Source organism: Salmo salar, chromosome ssa09 (assembly GCF_905237065.1).
Source record: "Salmo salar chromosome ssa09, Ssal_v3.1, whole genome shotgun sequence".
Classification (NCBI taxonomy): Eukaryota; Metazoa; Chordata; class Actinopteri; order Salmoniformes; family Salmonidae; genus Salmo; species Salmo salar.
This window is the reverse complement of record NC_059450.1, coordinates 103,801,233-103,822,838: the sequence shown is the minus strand read 5'-3', so window position 1 is coordinate 103,822,838 and position 21,606 is coordinate 103,801,233. Positions and strand designations below refer to the sequence as shown.

At 45.1% G+C, this 21,606-nt stretch overlaps 1 pseudogene; it reads right to left on the bottom strand.

Moving 5' to 3' along the window:
* The window catches only part of LOC123744692 (matrix metalloproteinase-17-like), a 98,130-nt pseudogene that overhangs the window by 31,661 nt on the left and 44,863 nt on the right, over nt 1-21,606 (bottom strand).

The window sequence follows — 21,606 nt, the reverse complement described above, 5'->3', positions numbered from 1 at the left end:
CGTGGGCCCACATCCTCCACCGTCACAGAGTGCCAACGACCCTCCTCCTCTCTGATTGCTGGTTTAGCTTTGCCCCATCTCCTCTTCTTTGTCACAGACTTCACACCTGGCCGGGTGGGGGTAGGTGTGGAGCCGGAGACAGCAGGGGTCCGGCTAGTTGATTCAGCTCCTGTGGGGGATGGGCACCTTGGCAGTGGGGGCTCCCAGTCAGAATCAGAAGGACTGTGAAGACACAGACACACAGATTATATATAGAGTTGTGAACCCCATGTCTAGATAAAATACATGTAAGAAATATTTTAGATATACAGACAGATTATATATAGTGTTGTGAACCCCATGTCTAGATAAAATACATGTAAGAAATATTTTAGATATACAGACAGATTATATATAGGGTTGCGAACCCCATGTCTAGATAAAATACATGTAAGAAATATTTTAGATATACAGACAGATTATATATAGGGTTGTGAACCCCATGTCTAGATAAAATACAGGTAAGAAATATTTTAGATATACAGACAGATTATATATAGGGTTGTGAACCCCATGTCTAGATAAAATACATGTAAGAAATATTTTAGATATACAGACAGATTATATATAGGGTTGTGAACCCCATGTCTAGATAAAATACATGTAAGAAATATTTTAGATATACAGACAGATTATATATAGGGTTGTGAACCCCATGTCTAGATAAAATACATGTAAAACATATAGATATTTTTTTACATGTATCTAATATATACAGACACAGACACGCACTCATAATGTTTAGCCATGTGTCCTTCACACAGTTCATTACATATATATGTCAAATAAATAAATACAAAATAATATATATATATATACATATCTCCAAACAACTCAAATGAATAATATTTGATATTATTAATTTCAAACAACGGCATGAGAGGTACTCACCCGTCCAAAACCGCGTCCTTTCCATGCAAAAACATCTCCTCAAACTCGGAGTCCAAACTTGACTCACAATCCGACTCCTCTTCAAGTAACTCGGTCTCACTATCTCTATCTATTTCATCAATTATGTCATGTACATCTGTATACCTGGTCTTAGCCTTTGATTTTCCAGATTTACTAGCCATAATTTTAACGATGAAATAGCTGAAAATTATCTCGACTCAAAACTGCTGCGCGCAAACAAATGTGGCTCCTGCAGGTAGAAGTTTCAATGGCGAATGGCTACGTTACGCTCGGCTTTCGTTCAAGAGCTGGTCATTCCGGGTATTACCATTACATATTGCCGTTTACCTTAGCTCATTGGCTATCTGCCAAGCTATATTTCAAGACGATCAGTGGTCATTGGTCCGAAATACAGTCAATCAACGAAGCACTGGTCATATCATTGGCGCGCAATGAGGTCATTGTTAGGTGTGTTCAAATCAGGTATTTTCGGTCAATACGTCCCGCAAAAAGAACAATCAAGTATGGTTGTGTTACGAGCAAACAGGAGATTGCAATGAAGCCAACCATGACTGGATAAACGTGTGTTTAGCGGGAGTAATTACATCGAATGCTTCGTCGAAAGTTGAAGGAGTCGGAATTCATGACACTAGCCGGTTAGGAAATGTTTCGTGTTATGCTATAAAAATGGATTTTATAGAACAAACGGCCATTTATTGTGAAGATTGGGCCTGTTGTATCACCAAAAGAAGAAGATCTTCAAAGGTAATTGATTCTTTTATTGCTATTTCTGACTTTAGTGACGCTAATGCTTGGTTGGAAAATGCTAGTAATGCTTGTGTTTGCGGGACGTTGTCCTCAGATTATTATAATCTATGTTTTCACAGCAAAGCCTTTTTGAAATCGGACAGTGTGGTTAGATTAACGAGAGTCGTGTCTTTAAAAGGGTATAAAATAGTCATATGTTTGAGAAATTGAAGTAATAGCATTTCTAAGGTTTTTGAATAACGCGCCACAGGATTTCACTGGCTGTTGAGTAGGTGGGACGCAAGCGTCCCACCTAGCCCATAGAGGTTATGGAAACAGCCTCATCATTGGATCAACCAGCTATGGTATAATGCTAATGTGATGGGGCTTCCTTAGGTTCTTTTGGTCTGTCCTTTGGTTCACATACACCCAACTCTTTCCTCTCCTATACTGTATCCCTAACACCTGTCTTGGCTGGACACTTGTGGACACGTGTCTGTGTCTAACCTATCACTCATGTCAATGCTTATTCTCAGCTCCATTGTACTCATTTTATTGAAAGTCATTTCAGATAGGAATCAGAGGGTACAGTAAGGTCATGTTGACAGAGTTACTGATGCTTATCATGAGTGTCTCCTTCTTCCACTGCAGCATGTTAACCCAGCCAGCCAGTTAGCTAGACAGCTAGACAGCCAGACAGTCAGCCAGCCAGTAGGATCCTTTGGGAAGTGAATTAGAGCAGTAGACAGACAGACAAGGAGGGAGGGAGGCTGCTCTGCTTTTCCCACCTATCTGTTTAGGTGATTAATCTAACCGCTAACGAGCAGAAGGCAGTCTGCTGGGTGATGAACTGGGCTAACAGTGTGATTAGGAGGCTGTGTCATCTGTCTGACTAATGCTGGGGCTGTTACGGGTACATGTCCCAACAGCTGGGTCCACCAACCCCTGCTCTCACCAACCAATCAATCTTTATCCTTATGCCATTCAGGTCTGAAATTGGCTTATCAATTTGCCTATTATTATAAAATTGATTAAATTGTTTTTTCCCCTCATCAATCTACTCACAATACCCAATAATGACAAAGCAAAAACGAGTTTTTAGAAAATGTTGCAAATTTGTTAAAAATGTAAAACTTTAATATCAAATTCACATGAGTATTCAGACCCTTTTCTCAGTACTTTGCTGAAACCGCTTTGGCAGCAATTACAGCCTCGAGTCTTCTTGGGTATGATGCCATTCCTCTCTGCAGATCCTCTCAAGCTCTGTCAGGTTGGATGGGGAGCGTTGCTGCATAGCTATTTTCAGGTCTCTCCAGAGATGTTCGATCAGTTTCAAGTCTGGGCTCTGGCTGGGCCACTCAACAACATTCGGAGACTTGTCCCGAAGCCACTCCTGCTTTGTCTTGGCTGTGTGCTTATGGTCATTGTCCTGTTGAAAAATGAACCTTCGCCCCAGTCTGAGGTCCTGAGCGCTCTGGAGCAGGTTTTTGTCAAGGATCTCTCTGTACTTTGCTCCATTCATCTTTCCCTCGATCCTGAATACTCTCCCAGTCCCTGCCGCTGAAAATCATCCACACAGCATGATGCTGCCACCACCATTCTTCACCGTAGGGATGGTGCCAGGTATCCTCCATACGTGACGCTTGGCTTTCAGGCCAAAGGGTTCAATCTTGGTTTCATCAGACCAGAGAATCTTGTTTCTCATGGTCTGAGAGTCTTTAGGTGCCTTTTGGCAAACTCCAAGTGGGCTGTCATGTGCCTTTCACTGAGGAGTGGCTTCCGTCTGGCCACTCTACTATAAAGGCCTGATTGGTGGAGTGCTGCAGAGATGGTTGTCCTTCTAGAAGGTTCTCCCATCTCCACAGGGGAACCCTGGAGCTCTGTCAGAGTGACCATTGGGTTCTTGGGCACCTCCCTGACCAAGGGCCCTTTCCCCTGATTGCTCATTTAGGCCTGGTGGCCAGTTGGAAGAAGTTTGGTGGTTCCAAACATCTTCCATTTAAGAATGATGGAGGCCACTGTGTTCTTGGGGACCTTCAATGCTGCAGAGAGTTTTTGGTACCCTTCCCCAGATCTGTGCCTCGACACAATCCTGTCTCGGAGCTCTACGGACAATTCCTTCGACCTCATGGCTAGGTTTTTTCTCTAATTTAATTACCCACAGGTGGACTCCAATCAAGTTGTAGAAACATCTCAAGGATGATCAATGGAAACAGGATGCACCTAAGCTCAATTTCAAGTCTCATAGCAAAGGGTCTGAATAAGGTATTTCTGTTTTATTTTATAAAAGCCTGTTTTCGCTTTGTCATTATGGGTTATTGTGTGTAGATTGCTGAGGATTTTTATTCATTTAATCCATTTTAGAATAAGGCTGTTTCAGGAAGTGATGTCACTGAGTACTGCCACTATATATAAGACCTTCCACCCCCTCCTGGGATTTGGATGCCTGATGAAGACCTAAGGGTCGAAACATTGTTATGAATACATTTCACCTGGAAGCATGAGCAGCAGTGTGCAGCGTTTTCCTTTCTGTTTTCCATGAGTTTTCCTACAACTCCAGCACCTGCGGAAAGTACCTGGATGTGCGTATGTTCTTCATCTTTGGACATTTTTTCATAGCCTAGGGTCCAGGAAAATATGGCCCATATTTCATGCAATTCTACATGACTGGAGACTTTGGCAGAATCTTTTTTAATACTGCATAAATTATCAAAATGACAGGCTACTTTGACACTGACAAACTGAGAATCTGAAATCAATAAAAACGACATGATCTTGAATCCATCAATAGCCTCGGCCTAGGTGTGTGGAGACAAACATTGTAGGCTACAATCTGACGAGGAAATAATAGTCCTAAAAATGCTTTCCAGTTTCACTGACTCACCCAATGATGCGCAGCTCACTCACTGGTGATTGCCGATGCGTTTGTGTCAAAAGCCTAAAATAATACTTGGAAGTAGATCAAATATTTTGGTAGCCTACAGCAGACAGATTAAAGTCTTCTCTTTTCAGCAGGAGCCATTTTCTTTACAACCTGTGCAGTTGGATTTTAAATATTGCCAAAGGCCTGTTTTGTCTGCATGCTGTTTGTTCACTGACAGATTTGCTGCACGTTCCCGACTGTAGGCTTTGCCTTGTTATTGGGCTACACACAATCCACAGCTAGGCTATTAAAGAAAAAAGCTATTGATCCTCTGTGGCTAAATTATGGGCCTTCTCATCATGTAATAGGATATTCTGAATTATTTAATTTCTTTCTGAACAGACAACAGTAATTCTATAACGTTGGCGAATTTAGGTACTCCAGAACCCTTCCCGTGTCTATTATTCTATAAGGTAATAAATGATGAAGTGCAACGCTGGAGAGATGAGAGTTGCAGGCTCATGTCTATCACAGCAGAGAGATCATAGAAAGTAAATCTCATTCTAGTTCTGTGAGAGATACAGGCGAGCTTCTCACACAGCCACGGCTACGGTCACCGGGGGTGGGGGGGTGCGAGAATTATAATTTTTACATTGCAAAAAGTGAACATTATTTTTCATACCACGAGATGTACCGGATCTGGCCAAATAGGCTTCGGAACGAAACAGTCCAAGACAGAGAGTTGCTGCATCCTGATCAATCAAATTAAGCATTGATCAGGAGTGTGAGAAGGTGGAAAGCTTCAAGTTGGGCTGTATCACCGCCTGGTACGGCAACTGCACCGCCCGCAACCGCAGGGCTCTCCAGAGGGGGCAAACTACCTGCCCTCCAGGACACTTACAGCACCCGATGTCACAGGAAGGCCAAAAAGATCATCAAGGACAACAACCACCCGAGCCACAACCTGTTCACATCACTATCATCCAGAAGGTGAGGTCAGCACAGCTGCATCAAAGCTGGGACCGAGAGACTGAAAAACAGCTTCTATCTATAAGCCATCAGACTGTTAAATAGCCATCACTAGCCGGCTTCCACCCGGTTACGCAACCCTCACCCTTAGAGGCCGCTTCCCTATATACATAGTTTTGGAATCACTGGCCACTAACATCTGCTAAATATGTGTCTGTGACCAATAACATTTGATTTGTCTTGGGGCGAGCAGAATCAACAACCTCTGTATCATCAAGAGAGTTGCTTTGTGAGGTGTTAAAGTTCACAGTTAGCCATTGTTATTTACTGGGGTAAATCTCAGATGGAAACTCAACATTACATTTACATTTACATTTACGTCATTTAGCATTTAGCAGACGCTCTTATCCAGCGCGACTTACAAATTGGTGCATTCACCTTATGATATCCAGTGGAACAACCACTTTACAATAGTACATCTATATCTTTATTTTTTTTTGGGGGGGTAAGAAGGATTACTTTATCCTATTCCAGGTATTCCTTAAAGAGGTGGGGTTTCAGGTGTCTCCGGAAGGTGGTGATTGACTCCGCTGTCCTGGCGTCGTGAGGGAGCTTGTTCCACCATTGGGGTGACAGAGCAGCGAACAGTTTTGACTGGGCTGAGCGGGAACTGTGCTTCCGCAGAGGTAGGGAGGCGAGCAGGCCAGAGGTGGATGAACGCAGTGCCCTTATTTGGGTGTAGGGACTGATCAGAGCCTGAAGTTACGGAGGTGCCGTTCCCCTCACAGCTCCGTAGGCAAGCAACATGGTCTTGTAGCAAATGCGAGCTTCAACTGGAAGCCAGTGGAGTGTGCGGAGGAGCGGAGTGACGTGAGAGAACTTGGGAAGGTTGAACACCAGATGGGCTGCGGCGTTCTCGATGAGTTGTAAGGGTTTAATGGCACAGGCAGGGAGCCCCGCCAGCAGCGAGTTGCAGTAATCCAGACGGGAGATGCAAGTGCCTGGATTAGGACCTGCACCGCTTCCTGTGTAAGGCAGGGTCGTACTCTGCGAATGTTGTAGAGCAGGAACCTACAGGATCGGGTCACCGCCTTGATGTTAGCGGAGAACGACAGGGTGTTGTCCAGGGTCACGCCAAGGCTCTTAGCACTCTGGGAGGAGGACACAATGGAGTTGTCAACTGTGATGGCGAGATCATGGAACGGGCAGTCCTTCCCTGGGAGGAAGAGCAGCTCCGTCTTGCCGAGGTTCAGCTTGAGGTGGTGATCCGTCATCCACACTGATATGTCTGCCAGACATGCAGAGATGCGATTCGCCACCTGGTTATCAGAAGGGGGAAAGGAGAAGATTAATTGTGTGTCGTCTGCGTAGCAATGATAGGAGAGACCATGTGAGGATATGACAGAGCCAAGTGACTTGGTGTATAGTGAGAATAGGAGAGGGCCTAGAACTGAGCCCTGGGGGACACCAGTGGTGAGAGCATGTGGTGCGGAGACATATTCTCTTCCCGCCACCTGGTAGGAGCGACCTGTCAGGTAGGACGCAATCCAAGAGTGAGCCGCGCCGGAGATGCCCAACTTGGAGAGGTTGGAGAGGAGGATCTGATGGTTCACAGTATCAAAGGCAGCAGATAGGTCTAGAAGGATGAGAGCAGAGGAGAGATAGTTAGCTTTAGCAGTGCGGAGAGCCTCCATGACACAGAGAAGCACAGTCTCAGTTGAATGACCAGTCTTGAAACCTGACTGATTTGGATCAAGAAGGTCATTCTGAGAGAGATAGGAAGAGAGCTGACCAAGGACGGCACGCTCAAGAGTTTTGGAGAGAAAAGAAATAAGGGATAGTGGTCTGTAGTTGTTGACATCGGAGGGATCGAGTGTAGGTTTTTTGAGAAGGGGTGCAACTCTCGCTCTCTTGAAGATGGAAGGGACGTAGCCAGCGGTCAAGGATGAGTTGATGAGCGAGGTGAGGTAGGGGAGAAGGTCTCCGGAAATGGTCTGGAGAAGAGAGGAGGGGATAGGGTCAAGTGGGCAGGTTGTTGGGCGGCCGGCCGTCACAAGTCGCAAGATTTCATCTGGAGAGAGTGGGGAGAAAGAAGTCAAAGCATAGGGTAGGTCAATGTGAGCAGGACCAGCAGTGTCGTTTGACTTAACAAACGAGGATCGGATGTCATCAACCTTCTTTTCAAAATGGTTGACGAAGTCATCCGCAGAGAGGGAGGAGGGGGAGGGGGAGGAGGATTAAGGAGGGAGGAGAAGGTGGCAAAGAGCTTCCTAGGGTTATAGGCAGATGCTTGGAAATTAGAGTGGTAGAAAGTGGCTTTAGCAGCAGAAACAGAGGAAGAAAATGTAGAGAGGAGGGAGTGAAAAGATGCCAGGTCCGCAGGGAGGCTAGTTTTCCTCCATTTCCGCTCGGCTGCCCGGAGCCCTGTTCTGTAAGCTCGCAATTAGTCGTCAAGCCACGGAGCAAGAGGGGAGGACCGATCCGGCCGGGAGGATAGGGGACATAGAGAGTCAAAGGATGCAGAAAGGGAGGAGAGGAGAGTTGAGGAAGCAGAATCAGGAGATTGGTTGGAGAAGGATTGAGCAGAAGGAAGAGATGATAGGATGGAAGAGGAGAGAGTAGCAGGAGAGAGAGAGCGAAGGTTGCGACGGCGCAAAACCATCTGAGTAGGGGCAGAGTTAGTAGTGTTGGAGGAGAGCGAGAGGGAAAAGGATACAAGGTAGTGGTCAGAGACTTGGAGGGGAGTTGCAGTGAGATTAGTAGAAGAACAGCATCTAGTAAAGATGAGGTCAAGCCTATTGCCTGCCTTGTGAGTAGGGGGGACGGTGAGAGGGTGAGGTCAAAAGAGGAGAGGAGTGGAAAGAAGGAGGCAGAGAGAAATGAGTCAAAGGTAGACGTAGGGAGGTTAAAGTCACCCAGAACTGTGAGGGGTGAGCCATCCTCAGGAAAGGAACTTATCAAGACGTCAAGCTCATTGATGAACTCTCCAAGGGAACCTGGAGGGCGATAAATGATAAGGATGTTAAGCTTGAATGGGCTAGTGACAGTGACAGCATGGAATTCAAAGGAGGAGATAGACAGACGGGTCAGGGGAGAAAGAGAGAATGTCCACTTGGGAGAGATGAGGATTCCAGTGCCACCACCCCGCTGACCAGATGCTCTCGGGGTATGCGAGAACACGTGGTCAGACGAGGAGAGAGCAGTAGGAGTAGCAGTGTTTTCTGTGGTAATCCATGTTTCCGTCAGCGCCAAGATGTCGAGGGACTGGAGGGTAGCATAGGCTGAGATGAACTCTGCCTTATTGGCCGCAGACCGGCAGTTCCAGAGGCTGCCGGAGACCTGGAACTCCACGTGGGTCGTGCGCACTGGGACCATCACGTTAGAGTGGCAGCGGCCACACGGTGGGAAGAGTTTGTGTGGCCTGTGCAGAGAGGAGAGAACAGGGATAGACAGACACATAGTTGACAGGCTACAGAAGAGGCTACGCTAATGCAAATGAGATTGGAATGAAAATTAACTAAACAACTGGGGAAGCGAGAGAGCAAGGCCTCCCTCACTAACCATTCACTGAAACACTCAAACTTTTCCAACTTCCACTTTAGAAATTATAATTGATGTAAACTACAATGGTTCAATGTTTCCAGGAATAGGCTCAAACTTTGTTTATTCAGCTAGATAACTTGGTACAGTATTCTTCCGTGAAACCCACCCAGTGCACCGTATCCTATGACGCCGTAGCTAACTAGCATCCAGTAACACACTGTTAGCACCAATACTTGGCTACAACAAACTAACAATGGATCATTCGTGTCCGTGTCTAGTTCCTTTCATGACGCAGAAGTAATTAAACGTTGGCTAGGTAACACAAAGTCAGTCCTGCTAGCTACACAAGTGGACTACACATCTCAAAAAGTTCACAAAGTTAAGCTTACGTTGCAAAAATCTTATTGACTAAAAATGATACAGTACTGCTAGCTGGTAGAGTTGGCTAGGTAGCAGTGGCTGCGTTTACCTTTATCTTTGATACAAAGACAACTATGTAGCTATGTAGCTAGCTAACATAACATTACACTAATCAAAACGTTCCGTTGTAATGTATTTAGTTTCTACAGTACTGCTAGTTGGTAAGTCGGTAAGTTGGCTAGCTAGCAGTGGCTGTGGTGTTGTGGTGTTGACGCCGTTTTCCGAATACAGCTGGCTAGCTAACCTTGTTAGTTTCTCAAAGCTACACCTTTATCCTTGATACAAAGACAGCAAAGACAACTATGTAGCTAGCTAGCTAGCTAATCAAATCAAATCGTTCCGTTGTAATGTAATGAAATCTAATATTACCCGCGGAGCGAAGTACAGCACAACTACTCACTCCAGCATCCGGTGCTGAGTATGAGTGAGTTACTAAAATAGAGCCTGTTTTGGACTTGCTGTGAGTTCTGTCTTGATTCTGTTACTCACTCCAGGCCAAATACGCTTTCCTTCACTTTATCAATATGGGAATCCAGCCCATTGGAGAATAACCTTCACAGAGTATACGCTAGGGGTGCTAGCCCACTGACAATACTATATATCAACAGTATCTATCTGTGGAACTCTGCAGGGTAGACTCTGCTGTACTTAACTGAGTGTGTGTGTCCCTCCCAACACAGCTCCTGTAGGTATGGCCCAAATTTATGAGCTCTCTGACACCAGGAGTTGCATGGCTAATATTTCAGGAACAAAGTACAATGCCCAAGGACTAGTCAGCCCTTTTTCCTCTGAGGGGCCAACATGTAAATATCTCTGTTACAGTATCCAGAGTACTGAATATTCAATGTCATAGAATAATACTATACTATACATGTTTGGTATCTACGTGAAACATGTTCACTAAGGATAACTCTGATGCTATCTATATGGATGTATGATCTCTGTGGTAACTTGTATCTGTACAGGGTGAACTCTAAATTATTCTCAAAAATGTTTTATTGTCCTCTCAGGAATTCTGTCTTATTTACATAGGTCTCATCTCTCATACAAGCCTTTAAATACTGTGACACACTTTGGAAATTGGGCCTGGGAGTGTTAAGGTTACTGTAAACTTGGTATTGTTTTATTGGTCAATGGTGGTTGGTTTTGGGTTGAAAGGTTATACCTTCAGATGTTATGAATTGAATTAAATGCCTTTGTTTTCTCTCTTATTCTGTATCCAGTGCATAGAGGAAGGTTGTATGATCAATTCTCATTTCCTAGGCTTCTTTGTCCTGTAAGTTAAATGTAGGATCTACAGTACCAGTCAAAAGTTTGGACACACCTACTCTTTCAAGGTTTTTTCTTCATTTTTACTATTTTCTACAAGAAGGAGAGTGGTGGAGTGCTGCATCAGATGACCTGGCCTCCACAATCACCCAACCTCAACCAAATTGAGATGGTTTGGGATGAGTTGGACCGCAGAGTGAAGGATAAACAGTACAGTGTCCTTAGGACTCTTGTACAGTACAGATCAATACTAGTGTGTATAAAAACACATTCTCCCTGGTCTCGACAGACAGACAGTAGAGGTGAGAGGAGAGCAGGAGCAAGCAGACAGGAGCAAGGCATATGATTGGCACTAAAACGCAGGCGAGAGAGCAAGAGAGAGAGAGAGTGTGTGTGTGTGAGTGAGTATGTGTGCGCGTGAGAGAGGATAAAGGCATGTAGCTGTCAGCAACATTACTATCCATCTCTCTCAGCACTCTAATGCACACGTGTGCGTGCATACGCACGCACGGGCGCACGCACGCACGCACGCACGCACGCACGCACGCACACACACACACACACACACACACACACACACACACACACACACACACACACACACACACACACACACACACACACACACACACACACACACACAAACCAGCTTACAGCAGCTCAGTATCCAATCTACCTCCTGCTCTTGCTGGTTAAGCTTCAGAGCATGCTTATATCACCATAAAGGCAGACCTTCTACTCCCCTTGTCTTTACTAACCCTATGTTTTGGTTGAGGTACATCTTGGACAGATGTTACGAGCTGCTGTCAAACCATTGTTAACCCATTGATGACCCCTTCCATGACCCTATGAGCCAACTCATTGGCTAATTAACTGTCCAATTGTCCATTACCACACAATCAAGTAATGGTATCATCCTCCCCTCCCCATGACCCTGGCCTGCACACAGATCCAACATCAGCCATGGACTAGACTGTATTACAGATGTAGGATCTTGAGCCAGTTTGCTACAGCAGGAAAATTACCCTGCAGAAACAGGAAATGTGAATTATTATGTAGATTATAATTAATAGATTTTTTTTGCAAATCAAGTCTGACATTTTAAAGTGTAAATTACAGACTTTAGAAGCCTTTTTAAACCTTGAATAAACTACAAGTTTGCATTTCCTGCAGTGCAGTAACAAACGAGTGAACAAACTAAGATCCTACATCTGTATGCAAAGCAGGTATGTACATGTTCTATACATCCTAGTACCGTACTCTTTACCAAACCATGTCCACCCTACATCTCCATCCCCAGTCAGCTTCACATTGATAGAACAGACTGATGTTGTCTCGTGTGTTTAGTCTATCGTAGAGGTACTGTAACAATAATGCTAGTACGAACTCGAACCCAGACGCAGAAAAACACAGCAAGCAGAGGTAAGGGTAAATCCAGAAGTTGTATTTAGAGTCTTAACAGAAACAAGGCAACCACACAAGAACACAGTAATAAAACATGAGACCTAAGCAAAGATACAGGTCAACTGAGGAACCTAAATACCAAGGCAACCAGGTGAACAGAGAAGGTAATTAAACACAGGTGAATCCAAAGAGTAATAATCAGGGTAACCTGGAAAATAGAAAACAGGTTAAGGGTGCCCTCCAGCGGTAACCTAAGGAAACAACAATCAAATAACACAGAAACTGTGACAGGACCCCTCCCACAAGGAACGGCTCCTGACGTTCCACCAGGGGTAGTTAAACGTTGACGGAAATCCCGAATGAGTCCGGGGTCCAGAATGTCCCAAGCCGGAACCCAGGATCGCTCCTCAGGACCGGAACCTTCCCAGTCCACGAGATACTGAGTCCCACGCCGGAACTGGCGACTGGAGAGGATGTGTCGCACAGTGTAGGCTTGCTGTCCCGCTATCATGTGAGGTGGAGGTGGAGGCCGAGTGGCCGAAACCAGAAGACTGAACACCACAGGCTTGAGTCTGGAGACGTGGAAGGTGGGATGAACCCTCATGGACCGGGGGAAGACGAAGACGAAGGCCACTGGATTAATGCGCCGTAGAACCTTGAATGGCCCAACGTACCTGGGTGCCAACTTCCTTGATTCCACGCGCAGAGGCAGATCCCTAGTAGACGCAGGAGAGGACTCGGACGGCGATGACGGTTGGCCTGACCTTGAACCCGAGTTGAGGACCTCAGGAACGCTGACCGAGCCTTCTTCCAGGTCCGGCAGCAGCGAGAGATGTTGAGCAGATGGAACCGCCACTTCAATCTCCTGATGTGAAAACAGAGGAAGCTGGTATCCATACAAAACCTGGAATGGTGACAGGCCGTTGGAGGAACACTGGAGAGTGCTGTGTGCGTACTCCACACAGGGAAGAGAAGGATCTGCATGAACTAGAATGGGTGCAGAAGAAAACTGACGTTTCAGGCCCTGGAACGCCTTCTCAGCAGCAGGGGTCCAGCTTACATGCCAGGCCAAGCCCTTTGTGAGCGCTGTCAATGGTGCAGCCACCGAACTAAAGTCTCTCACAAATCTCAGGTAGAAATTAGCAAAACCCAAAAAACGCTGGACTTGCTTGACTGTGCTGGGTCGCGGCCAGTTGACCACTGCTTCTACCTTTTGGGAGTCCATCCGTACATAGCCCTGAGACACGATGTACCCCAGGAAGGAGATCTGAGGAACGTGAAACTCACACTTTTCGGCCTTCATGAACAAGTGGTGAGAGAGGAGTCCTTGAAGAACATGGCGAACATGTTGGATGTGTTCAACCATGGACCTGGAGAAGATGAGGATGTCATCCAGGTACACAAACATGAACTGGTAAAGGAAGTCGCACAGCACATCATTAAACAGGGCCTGGAAAATGGCTGGAGCATTTGTAAGTCCAAACGGCATGACACGGTACTCATAATGTCCATTTGGGGTGTTGAACGCTGTCTTCAACTTGTCTCCCTGTCTGATGCGCACCAGATTGTACGCATTCTGTAAATCCAATTTTGAGAAAACCATAGCTCCCTGGAGTATCTCATAGGCTGACAACATAAGAGGAAGAGGGCAACGGTTCTTGATGGTAATGTTATTTAAACAGTCTCTGGACCTGAGAGAGAATACAGCCCTCCTCTCGGAGGAGTGGTGCCGGGATGGAGGTTGATGGCACAATCGTAGGACCTGTGAGGAAGCAGTTCACTGGCCCTTTGTTTGCTGAAGACCTGACACAGATCCCAGTAATCCCGAGGTACGCGGGAAAGATCAGGCTTGTAATTCTCAGTCGGGGGAACAGGAGAATCGGAAGTCTCCAGACGAGCAGGGATGGAAAGATGTGGAGAGAGTTGCTGGCAGGTGGACTGGCATGAAGGATTCCATCCCATAACTCTTCCCGAGGGCCAGTCAATTTGAGGATTATGGATAGAAAGCCACAGATGTCCAAGAACCGGGGGAAGCTCAGGAGAGTGCACCAAATGTAACTGGATAAACTCCACATGATAATCCAGAACTCGTAGCTGAATAGGCATGGTGAGCTGCTTCACCTTCCCAGACCCTAGGGGTTGACCATCCAGCGCAGTGACCGACAACGGAATGTCCAGCTTAGTGAGAGGCAGCCCCTGTTGGCGAGCTAATGTACGATTCAGAAAACAGCCGGTAGCCCCATAGTCTATGAAAGCAGGAATGTCCAACTGCCCATTGTCCCACCGCAGGTTGGCTGGAAGCAAGGTGCGTACCATGTCGGCAGCTGGAGACTGTATCTGACTCGCCAGTATTCTACCGTCTACTGACGAGTCATCCCGTTTCCTGTCAGCTCAGGACAGGAGGCACGGAAATGTCCGGACTGTCCACAGTAAAGACAACGTTGCTCGTTAATCCTGCGCCTTCTATCCAGAGCGGAAAGTCTGGTGCATCCCAATTGCATCGGCTCCTCTGAAGGATATGAAGGAGAACCATAGCCGAATTGAGAACTCTGATGGGGTACAGGACAAGCGGATAAGGCAGTGGAACAAACAAAGAATTGACTCCCTCAGCGGAACCCGATACACTGGAAACAACTCGGAGCCCCTCCGCCCTCTCACGACGACGTTCCCGAAGCCGGTTGTCAATCCCGATGGCCAGAACGATAAGCTCATCCAGAGTGTCAGGGTTGTCCCGGGAAGCCAGTGCATCCTTGAGAACCTCAATGAGTCTGTTCAGAAAGGCTGAGTGAAGTGCCTCTGTATTCCAACAGCTCTCAGCAGTGAGCGTCCGAAAGTCAATGGCGTAATCAGCTACGCTCCGGCTGCCCTGCCGAAGCGCAATGAGTCTTTGAGCAGTGTTCCTGCCACTGATGGGGTGATCGAAAACCCTCTTCATCTCCTGGGTGAAGCTTTGCCAATTAAAACAAATGTCTGATTGCTGCTCCCATATGGCTGTGGCCCAGGCCAGACCCCGTCCTGAGAGCAAGGACATAACGTATGCCACTCTGGAACGCTCGGTCGGAAACGTTGATGCCTGCAGCTCGAAGGCCAGTGAGCATTGGAGCAGGAACCCACGAAACCTTCCAGGATGCCCCTCATAGCGCTCCGGTGCCGGGAGATGAGTCTCCCGAAGGTAGGAAGATGCTGAGCTGGTAGGGAGTGGAGGATTAGGAACAGCCACAGGTGCAGCAGCAGTTGCTCCTGCCTGTCCTGTCTGCAGAGCGGACACAAGAGTTCTTAAATCCTCCTACAATGTCTGCAGCCATGCCTCATGGCGACCAATCACAGTTCCATGGTGTGTGAGAGCCGACCATAAATAGTGGAGTTCGGAATGTTCCTCGGATGACTTAGAAATCTCTGATGGGTCAATTGTAGGCTTAGGTCTACTATAACAATAATGCTAGTACGAACTCGAACCCAGGCACAGAGAAACACAGCAAGCAGAGGTAAGGGTAAAAACAGAACTTTTACTTAGAGTCTTAACAGAAACAAGGCAACCAGGTGAACAGAGAAGGTAATTAAACACAGGTGAATCTAAAAAGTAATAATCAGGGTATCCTGGAAACTAGAAAACAGGGTAAGGGTGCCCTCCAGCGGTAATCTAAGGAAACAACAATCCAATAACACAGAAACTGTGACAGGGACTATACCTCCAGGAGAGGTGTCTCTTGCTCCACTTGTTCTGGGCAACCAGAGCTCGTCTCCTGCGGCCCACCATCACCTCCGTCTCAGACAGGTCTGGGAGAGAACACCTCGGGGTCTTCATCAGGCCCAGGGTAGCTTGGTCTGATCAGGGGAACAGAAACAGATGTACACATTCATATAGAGTCATAAACTAGTGAGCATGTCCATCCATTACATTTCTTATATTGTTTTAGCAGAAAACAACAAAGGCAAAGACAATGTGTTCAACACACACACACACTAGGGTTGGCAGAAATATCAGCCCACAGACAGAAGTGCGAGATTGAACTTCACTCAACTTTCTAGAGCAGTGGTCACCAACCTGTCGATCGTGATCGACTGGTCGATCTCCAAGGCATTCCTAGTCGATCGCCAAACATTTTTGCGAAAAAACCTATTGGCGGTAGGTGCACCCGATTCAGTTGCCCTGTGAACAGGTGAACAGTTGCAATTTTGAACCATTTCATGTGTCTGAAGGTACAAACTCTGCCTTCCCGGCGGGCCCAGAGAGTAAATCAGGTGCACAATAGGCTTACCGCTGGCTAATCGGATGGCTCAGATGACTGTGTCTGCAGTAACATAGCAGGCGTAAAAGAAAGCTACAGCAAAGTTAATACTGTGAGATTTCGAAACATTTAGAACCATGACTAGAGACAGACTGTCAACGAACACAGCAAAGAGATGTGAGTTCATGTTTAAGTTCTTACTCAGCACTGTCAACACTTTGTATTCAACACTTCTATGAGCCATAAAATGTGCGTTCTTCCTATTTCCACTCAGTGCTACAACAAGCACTGCAGCAGTAATGAATGAGTAGGAACGTGTGTCTACAGGCATGCGTTGTTGTTATTATTAGTGGCTTGGCTCTTTTTTAATATCGAGTAATATTTCAATATTTCATATTTCATTCATCTCTGTTAATAGTGCCAACATGAATTTGTCCATGAGCCAGAAATAATCAAATCAAATCAAATTTCATTAGTCACATGCGCCAAATACAGCAAATACAAATTGCTTACTTATGAGCCCCTAACCAACAGTGCAGTTTAAAAAAATATGGAAAAGAATAAGAGAAAAGTAACACGTAATTAAAGAGCAGCAGTAAAAAATACAAATATATACAGGGGGTGCCAGTACAGAGTTAATGTGCGGGGGCACCGGTTAGTTGAGGTAGTATGTACATGTAGGTAGAGTTAATTAAAGTGACTGTGCATAAATGACAACAGCGAGTGGCAGTGGTGTGGAGGGGTGGGGGGGGGTGGGGGGTGTCAATGCAAATAGTCTGGGTAGCCATTTGACTAGATGTTCATGAGTCTTATGGCTTGGGGGTAGAAGGGGCTGTTTAGAAGCCCCTTGGACCTAGACTTGGCACTCCGGTACTGTTTGCCGTGTGGTAGCAGAGAGAACAGTCTATGACTAGAGTGGCTGGAGTCTTTGACAATTTTTAGGACCTTCCTCTGACACCCCCTGGTATAGAGGTCCTGGATGGCAGGAAGCTTGGCCCCAGTGATGTACTGGGCGGTTTGCACTACCCTCTGTAGTGCCTTGCGGTCGGAGGCCGAGCAGTTGCCATACCAGGCAGTGACGCAACCAGTCAGGATGCTCTCGATAGTGCAGCTCTAGAAACTTTTGAAGATCTGAGGACCCATGCCAAATCTTTTCAGTCTCCTGAGGGGGAATAGGTTTTGTCGTGCCAGTTTCACGACTGTCATAGTGTGCTTGGACCATGTTAGTTTGTTGGTGATGTGGACACCAAGGAACTTGAAGCGCTCAACCTGCTTCACTGCAGCCCCATCGATGAGAATAGGGGTGTGCTCGGTCCTCTTTTTCCTGTAGTCCACAATCATCTCCTTTGTCTTGATCACGTTGAGGGAGAGGTTGTTGTCCTGGCACCACACGGCCAGGTCTCTGACCTTCTCCCTATAGGTTGTCTTGTTGTTGTCGGTGATCAGGCCTACCACTGTTGTGTCATCGGCAAATTTAATGCGGTGCGACTTGAGTTTCGCCATCATCTGGAAGACAGTGTTCCTTTTTGGTCATTGTCAGTGGAGGAAAAGGAGAGCGGAGGGATGTTGAGAGGCGGACCCTAAGTCTGCTGCTCTCTCTTTCCTCTGAGACTGACCATCAGATGCAGGCACCATCAGCCCAGTAAAATAAAAATGAAAAGCAATTGATTTAAATGTATGCTCACTCAGCTGTGCTTCACAAGTAATGCTAGAAAGGATTTATTATCGCTGTGATCATATAGCCTACCTCAAATTTTTAAATATAATTTTTTTTTTAATCTTCCAAACTACAGTGCATTGGCAGGGAAATTCAAGCAAAGCCAACATGCGGTGATAATGTATTGGGGCTCCAGCTTACTGCACCTCATTGTTACAGTACTGTTTTTAATTGGTTAATGTTGCATAGGCTTACGCTTTTTAAGTCATGTAAAAAAAAAATCTGAGCGGCAGGTCTCGGCTTGCATTTTGACTCAAAGTGATTTTGACTCAGAAAAGGTTGGTGCCCACTGTCCTAGAGTTTTCCCTGTTAGCACTATTAACGTTTCCCTTTACTGTGACAATTGTGATCGAATCTGTGCAATATTAGCCACTTTCAATGCAACATACCAAAACAAAATGAACAATGCAAGGGATTTTATTGTCGGCAGAATGCATCGGAGTAGGATTCTATTGCATTGACACGCACTACTCAGCCCATACTCTACTCAAATCAGTGCGGCATAAACAATCAGAGCTGCAGTAGGGCTATATGCAAATAGACCATTGCCATATATGAATCTGTGCCATTTACTTTGAACTGGACTGTGTTTACAGCATGAGCGGTCGTGAGTAGATGCGCTTGTTTTGAGATCAAAGCGAGAGCTGCATGTAGCCACGTGTGCACATTTTGTTCATATCCTTTACTAGTTAGTGAGAATCCCAGTTATAGATCATTTGTAGTCAGCAATTAGGTAGTGATTGCTTCCTACAAGAGCACAAAACCTATACATTTGTAGACACCTTTGAAAATTTAGTCAGATAAAGAGCTTTTTGTGTCTTCAAGGGGCAATGTTGTATTTTGAATCAGGCTTGAAAAAGCTAAGTAGCAATTGGCAGAGGGTTGCATAATTTGTCTGATTGTCTGTAATAATGGTACGGGAATAATAATGCATTTTATTTTGTAAAGTAGTTTCTTGCATCAAACAACACAACAACATTTTCAGTCACCTCCTTGTCTGAAGGACAAGGTGATAAACAGGTTAATGTCAAACCCTGAATGTTTTTTTCAAAAAGTTTCATGGAATGTAGGCCTATAATTGAACACCCCACATTGGCTGCTACTGTAGGCTGAATGATGAATGAACAGCTATTTACATAATAAAAAATGATGGGATGCATTTTCTCCATTGTTTTTGATGGTAGGCCACTCTGGTAGGCCTACATTATGATCAAATAGCCACAATAGCCTACATGGCCACTTTTAAAACTGTAACTTAAAGCGAGTACAGCCTCAGTGTTCACAGTAAACGTGCGCCGGAAGTTGAACAGAAATTTCACAATGTTCAAGTTTGGGTTCAGCAGACCTGCAATTTGCTCAGTGGCAAATTTTATTTGAGGGAACATTGGTTTGGCGATATTTGTCATACCGTTTCTGTACAATTCTGGGTTATACGGTATTTCTGAATGTGCACACAAGGGGCACTATTAAAAAAATGAATCTATTTAGGCAACAGTGATCTTGATCCCGAAGGGGATTGAATGTCACTGCTGTAACCAAGAAGCTTGATCTTGACACCTAGTCACTTATCTAGCAAGTTAGGAAACCAAATGCAGAGCTGGAGCTCTGAGCAGGATATAACTTATTTAACACATCTTAGATGTCTTATAGTTATACTTAACTTATAAGCAGTTGCGTAGCACGCAGCCCCCCCAAAAAAATACCCCGGTATATGGTATATCGCCCAAGCCTAGCACACACACACGCACACGCACACACACACACACACACACACACACACACACACACACACACACACACACACACACACACACACACACACACACACACACACACACACCTAGCACCCCAGTCTCCTCCAGTCCTCCAAACTTCTGCATGGCTTTGATGGCTTTGGTCAGGGCTTCCTTGGTCTGGAGTTGTCCAGTCACTGGGTCAGGGGGCGGGAGGTACCCATACTTACTCAGCCAATCCTGGAAGACACAACAGGAAGTGTTAAAAGCCATTCCAATCATTCCTGTGAATGTGTGAATGTTTGTATGAATGCAGTTGGTGTTTGTTAGAATGTGTTTATGCGTGTTGCAGGGTTTCTGTTGTGGTGCCGTCCACACACGGTGCTCAGAATGACAGAAATCACATTTAAATTATGGTAATTCATCGTAACAGAACATTCCACTCCTGTAATGAAGCGGACAATAAAACATAATTTTCAAACATTTGCCAGAATGCAATTCGCGGGAAAACTGATGAGAGCAGTTTCATATTTGATCGAAATGAAAATCTCTGTTAGAAACTTAGAAAGAGGGGGAACAAAAGATGCTAAAACTAGGATCGGTTGCTAATATGACTAGGATTATGGACAACGAAGCAAAGTTGATATGAAAAGCAAAAGCACAGGAGAGAAATGGCATATGAGGAAGTCTTTCATAGGTGGCACTTCGAATAGGCTAGGGAAGTCAATTGAAATAAATTTGCCTAAATAATATAATTACTCCGGCCTATACATAAATTTAAAAAAATATTCTAAATACATGACTTAGCCACAGAGGAATCGAGGAGAATTTTTTTATAGCTATGGATTGTTTCAAATCACCAGCTTGTAGGCCTACTGTATGCCTATTTGGGAAGCCTGCAATTTGGACAGAACGCGTATCAATAGGCCTAGCTGATTATTAAGTTGCGGCTGTTAGTTAAAAGCATTTAAAATAAGTGTGAAGATAGTGTCTTGAGTATAATTCGAAATTGAGACAAAAGAAGGGGAGGTGTGTGTGGCGAAGATATAGGCAAGTCTCTCTCCAGAGTGGCTCAGCTGTCTACCGCTAATTCTTGCGCATTCACTGTTTCATTGTGTGAATGGTTTGCCCTTTGATTGTTTATTTTTGATCAATTCCCCATTACATATATCACCAGTAGTAAATATATGTAATGGGGATATTGAGTAGCTCAAGTCAAGATATATAGAAAGGCTGAGTAGAGATTAATGCAATTTAAAGAACGTTCATTTATTATATTTTCTACTGTTTTTATTTGTCTGCTTTATGTATTTTGACTTAGATGACAATGGAAGTTATAGGTCTACAGGCTTAGTTCCATGCACTCATTTCTTTAGCAGCCAATGTATCACAGTGTATCGATGTGTCCATATTGGCAGAGCCTGGTGCTCTCGCATTAGTTGAATTTGAACTTTTCAATGTGTACAATTTTAATTCAGATTTTTATGATTAATCCTGTGACAATGATTTTGAGAAACTAAAACGTTAATATTGAAATCAAAATGTTCCACGAAAATGCGCATATGAAAATCATAACTGGCATGTAGATCGGTAGTAATGTTAGGATAAATTGTAAGCTTCCCCAAACTTCCCCAAATTCACTCACCACCTATGAAGTCTTTATAAAATAATTGTCTCCATGTTTCTATGGTCGGATTTGCCTATAAGCTACTTTGAAGCAAGGTAAGATATGTCTCATAATATGAAGTAAAACATTCAGGTTTCAAACAATTAAGTAGGCCT